Raw genomic sequence first — 6,378 nt, 5'->3', positions numbered from 1 at the left:
AGTGGATTGCATTCGGACGACCAAAGAAACCAGCCCAAGGCCTTGTCAAAGGGCATAAAGATCAACAAAGTTGGGATGTGAGTAATAAACTTTGTTTTGTATGCATTTTTTATTTCAAGAATGTTTATGGCTTTGTAAAAGAAATGATAGTAGTGTCAATTCCTTGATGTGAGAATGGCACTAGTGCCATTCTTCTAGTTACCAAGTCATGCTTTTGACATGGTAATGGGAGAATCGCACTAGTGTCATTATTATCTCTATTACATGATTTGGATTAGAAGAATGTCTAAGATGATTTTGATTTTTTTATATAGAATTTTGTAGGAGTTGCAAGCGTATCGATGGGCGCAAACTTTGCTACCAGGGACACACACATGGTCACATATGATGATGACATCTACGAACAATGGATTAGGATTTTGACATTGGTGAAGCAGGGTGATCTTGAGGGTCGAAATCCCACAATAACATATATGAGGTGTCTGCTAGGATTGGAAGACGAAGATGTACGTGCACTTCAAGCAGAGATTGAGTCTAAAGAAATATTCTTGGTCAAGTCAAGCAAAGACAAGGACTCCATTGAAATGTCTCAACGAGCAATGGAGATTAAGCATGATAGAGCCCTGAAAGAAGCGCTCATCAAGGAGTTCAACTCACATCAACCTTCGCCCCAACATCAAACATGGGATGCCCTTGCAACTTACTTCAAAATTGATTCAATTGTTTATCAGAGCTTCAAGGGTTCATGTGAGTCATGGGTCAAAGAGAAGCTGCAAGTTGGCAAGTCCACACCTGATTTCCCAAAAGCCGCATCAATCTATGTTGATTGGGTGATTAGTTCAATAGAGGGTAACAAGTCTACATCGCAGTCTTGTTTTCCTTGGACAATTATTCAAGTGAACATGGAGATGGAGGGGGAGAGCTTTCTAACACGTCACTCCAAGGGACAACTTCCAATCAGCTTGTGTGTGCTTGAGACCTCAGAGGGATCTGCCAAAGGCATGTGTTGGGATAAGGATGCCTTCAAGAAGTTGCTCTGTGGCTTGATGGAGACCGTTGCCACTCCGTCACAGTATGTATTGCTATCATTTATGACAATGATAGAGATGGTAAATCTCAAGGAAGCAATGATAGAGGCTCGATTTCGGCATAGAAGGTTTGTGGTTGTTATCCATGAATCGGATAGTGCACAAAAGGGTTTGTTTGAGACCTTCTATTTTTTGTCATTTGTCAGCTCACATGATGGGTTTTTTGGATTTGAGCACATGTTAGAAAACACAAGGCCATACACAATAATTGAGGACAATATTCTTTATTCTGATGAGGGCGATGAGTATGAAAAAGAGGCGGTTGTGAAGCATGGCATCATCAAGGAGTGCATCAGGTGCTATTGTAGTAGGGAACATGAAGTTGTTGTCGACATCTTTACTAATGGATGTGTGGCATTACAAGCATTATCAAGCAAAAAAAAAGTTATCTCACTGGTGAAGACATCCCAACAGGCGACAGAGGTCAAGGCTATGTGTGTGGCACATGCATCAAATAATCCCCATATTAAGATTTGGTCTAGCATTGAGAGGCCTCTTGAGACACATAGAGCTGATTCACCTATCGATGAAGGAATTAAAGAGGGTGAGCATCACATTGAAGACTTGCGACCTTTAATTGAAGCAGATCTTGAAGCTATCCCAAAGATTACATTGGAAGATTTGGAGCAAGGTCTTTAGCTACTCATTTATGCCTTGTGTATTCAGTTTCAAAATAATATGACTTTTATGTATTTTCTCGATTGCACATACTCTCATTATATTAAAGATATTAAACATTAGGTATGATAAAATTGTGTGACATAATGACATGGGGAATGGTACTAGTGTCATTCTCCCTATGTCGGGTTATACGTAAGAGATACTATTAACATTTTATGTGACCTCATATGGAGAATGGCACTAGTGCCATTCTCTCTTTGTGGTTATGTAGAAATGGTAATACTGTTATGTTCCTTTCTTTAATCTATGTTAGTTGAAAGCATTACAGAGATTAAAAATTGTATAGTATTAACTATGCTACCAAAGTTTTGATTTGGGTGCTTTCTACAAATCTATTGGACCAAAGTAATACAATATCTATGCTTTCACATCATGCATTGTACATTTCTTTTGGGACATGAGGGGAGGCACTAGTAGTATTCTCTCCTCCCAATGAGGGTATAGAGAAAGGCACTAGTGGCATTCTCCATAACCTTATATGTAAAATGGCACGTTCCACATTGGTATGACCCCATGATGAACATAGATATTGCAGAATATGGTCACATTTGTATTGAATCCATAGATGATATACATGCAGAAGAGGAGCTATTTGCAGACTATGAGTTTTGAATAACAACATTGTATTTCTTTATGCAATCATTACTTATGGGAATTACTACTTTCTTGCCAACTATGTAAATTGGTGCGTAATTGTTGTGTGTGAATAATATGCAAACATGTTCATAACTACATTCATAATGTATTTTGAAGGAGTGTCTCTCGTGCCATTCTTTCCGATGCCATTCTCTTTGGGGCTAGAAATTGAGAGTTTCTTTGGAATCATGATTTATTTCAGGGATTTCAATGGTGTATCAACAAGTTGTTATGTTTTCATCCTAAAGTGTACTTTTTTACTTTGCAATGAGTAATCAACATGACATGTAAAGTTATCGTTTTACAATAATGCTAATCAGTCTAAACATTGAAAGTGCACAATAAATGATTGTCATTGCCACCTAAATTACATCAAATGCTTGTCATTGCCCATTGATTTTCCATCAACTACATATCTTGCATACATTCTCCTCAACTACATATCTTGATTTTCCATCAACTACATATCTTACTAAGTTAAAGAGCCTGTGCATTTTCATTGCAATACTCATGGTTATTAATTACACTCTACATTTTTTAAACGGTGTTTTGGAGATTTTCAAATGAGAATGCTCACAACAAAAGCGAGTCTCAATATCAATGGAAATTCCAGAGACTCGCTATTATGAAGGTGTTTTTGAACATCACTATGGCTCACGAGATGAATCTAACTCAAATGGGTTTCAAAGTTTATTATTTTGTTGATGATAACATAGTTTAGATACTGATATTCTATTTATTATTTGAGAATGTAGTTGATATTTCACACTTCATGAATGGCTATCTAGTCTATTTTCACATATTTCTCCAGTTTTTTCATTGAGGGGAGCTACAATTTCTTCCAAAACTGCCATTCTGGGAATTGGGTTTTTCCCGAATTATCTAATACGGTCTTCATAGGAGGTGATGACTCTGATTATAATTGTCTTGAATTGGCTTCTTGCCTAGTATCCAAATAAAATCCTTCAATGGACTTCAATAAGAAGCTTTAATCATGGACATTCTTCATTTGCGCTGTCTCCTTCTACTTCCTCCATGGCGAGCATCCTTACAAATTCATGTATATGCAAAATACTTTGCTGTGGTATTTTTATTTTTCCTTCTACCTCATATCCCATGTGCTTCTTTGATTTCTTTTCCCTTGAATGCCAAGACACTATGATTGTCTCCGTCAAAACTTGAGAGACCGCTTCATCATCTGGGACACACTTCTTCATTATACAATTAGTATACAATGTGTTGTTATCCATATTCTCCTTCCTGCCCTTTGGCTCATACCATACCGCTGTAAATGTTGTAGCTCTCCCTTGTCATCTCTTTGCACATCAACTACTCTTGCAACCCAAAAATTCACATTCTCATATTCATCATCCAATGGCCGAACCACAACAAAACAATCGACCTCTATATCTACTTGTGGCATAAGCTCTCTCTTCTTCGGTCCACAATATGGATGTGGGAGTAATGATACAAATTCATTTTCAAAGACTGGAGCTGGGCGCAAATTGTTATGAACATTTGGCCAAAACATATTGCATTCTTCCTTGACATCCTTTGAGCCTCGCATTCTCTCAAGGTCCTTTATTAAATTTTTTGTCTTGTTAATTACATGGTAGTGTGTTCTCTCCAAGTAGGCTTCGAATCAGGATATCTTTGGAGCATTTCCTCTTTGTATGTAATAAATGCTTTTAATCCTTCTATTTCACAATTAGACCTCTCATTGAATTCTTGTATAGGAGCCCAGGTTGGATACCTTTCCTTGCTAGGAATTGAAGTTAAGATACTGTAAGGTTCTTCAGGTTCCCATTTTATATCATGAGAATACTGTTGCCATTGCATTACGGGTTTTTCATCTTTAAAAAAAAACGAAAGTAGTGTGGATTGGTATAATCTGTCAATGCATCACCACCTGTTTGTATGAAAGGTAGAATGAAGCTCTTCCAATCATACATTCTTTCGAGCCTCTCACATACTGTACTTTCCTTATGACCACCAACTTGTCTGCCACATCTTCTTACCAAGTCATCTATTGTCTCCACATCCTTGCATTTAAGCTCCCTTGAGACTGTGCTAAAAACCTGATCGATATCCTCATGTGTATGCCCAACATACAAAAATCCACATTCGACCTCATTGAAGATTCGATGAGCAACTAGCATGGAGCAGAATGCAAACATGAGTACATTCTTATTTTCTTGCCAGCAATTACCAGCTTGTATTCTCAAAGTCGGTGGTAGGCGACCTTTTTCTACATGTACATTGCAAATTGCCTTCATAATAGATGTTACAACTTGATTGCTATCATGTAGATGCAAGGAATCAATCCATATATCTACAAAGAACTTAATTCTATGCACTAACACTCCACATAGATGTGTCTTTAGAAATTGCTTTCCTTGTAATTTAGGTGGAGTGGCAACAAAACGAGGCAATGTTGTTGTATTCTGATCCATGCCATCTACAATAAGGCACATGTAGTCATCGGGATGCGAAATAGCTTGCTCCTTCCAAAATGCATATTTTTGTCTAGAATGTCGAATAAGGTCATGATGAGATTTTCGGTTTTTTTTGTATAATTCCCTTTGATTTGGACATGTTGCACTCTCAATCGCTCGCTTTAAATCATCACAGACATTGCACTTTGACATTTTTTGCCTCCTTGGGACTTTAACATATCCAAAGTTCTTCTTCCAAAGAGTATACAAAGTATGAGAAGAAGCTACGGCATCCCCTCTTTGCCTTTGCTTTTTTGCAATAGAGTCAAATACTTTGAGCTTTGTCAAGCCCATTGGAAGGTGCATTTTAGTGATCGCATCACCGTTACGGAGTTTGGTAGATATATGGGGTTGAGGTAAAGCATTGTCATGTATGAAGTCTTGCAAAATTGCTGCTGCCCTGACAATTGAGATTCTTGATTTGGACCTTCCTCTATTACCGTAAATGCTAAATTTGTTGCCACCCTTTGCCTTGGTGACTAAATCCCAATATGTACCATGGGATAATCCAGTAATATTGGGATATGCCTTATTGCAAATCTTTTTTCCATTTACGAGAGGTTTTACCTTTTGTCTTGAACTTAGCCTTTTATTGCCATTCTGAAGAAAGCAAGAGAGACTTGTGAGAAGGTATTCATTTCTTTGGCTTCCTCTTCTTTGCCACACGTGTCCTCTACATTCCCTAATGTTTGCAAGATCAATGAAGCACATACATCTTTGCTTGCAACATAGATATCCCAATGCATTTAACATGTTCACCTCCTTCATTACTCTCTTCCTCTTTGGTTGCTTTTGTGGATCTGCCTGGATTCGTTTTCTCTTCATGCATATGTATGACCGTTTTCGTTCCTCGTGCACGTTATTATCTGTATTTATGCACTTCTTCTCCTCACATTTGTTTGTAACCAAGCATCCATGATTGGTCGTTGCATCCTTGGCCATATCACAATCAAAGTTAAATATTGAATAATCCTCTGTTGATCTCATCCTCGTTTTTAACATACTCTTAGGACCATTCAATGAATTCAATATTCTAAGAACTCTTCCACTCCTGAGAGAACATCACTCATTGGGACATCTTGCATGGCTTTCACAAATCCACAAGCTTGATTGACACCAGATTTGTTAATATGCATGAACTCATCCACACTTGACAAGACATCACTATTGAAACCTTTGCCCTTCTCACTGTGCAAGAATTCATCCACCCCAGATAAGGCTTCGCTTCTAAAATGATTTTGTTTCTCGAAACCAATGAACTCATCCACTCCAGATAAGATGTCACTTCTATAATTGAGTACATTGAAATCATCCACATTTGAAGTGATGGAGCCTGGCACATGGGCACGCTTTTTAAGTCCTTTGATATTGTATTATACCTTGTCTTTATCATTGAAAACCACATGCCTCTTTCTCATGTTTCAAAATTGCATGCTCCATCTCATATTCTTGCCTACCTCATAGTAGGGACCACATAA

Source organism: Dipteris shenzhenensis, chromosome 29 (assembly GCF_047967505.1).
Source record: "Dipteris shenzhenensis isolate YYH24624 ecotype China chromosome 29, Dip_SZ_1.0, whole genome shotgun sequence".
Taxonomy (NCBI): domain Eukaryota; kingdom Viridiplantae; phylum Streptophyta; class Polypodiopsida; order Gleicheniales; family Dipteridaceae; genus Dipteris; species Dipteris shenzhenensis.
Note: the sequence above shows the minus strand (reverse complement) of the source record.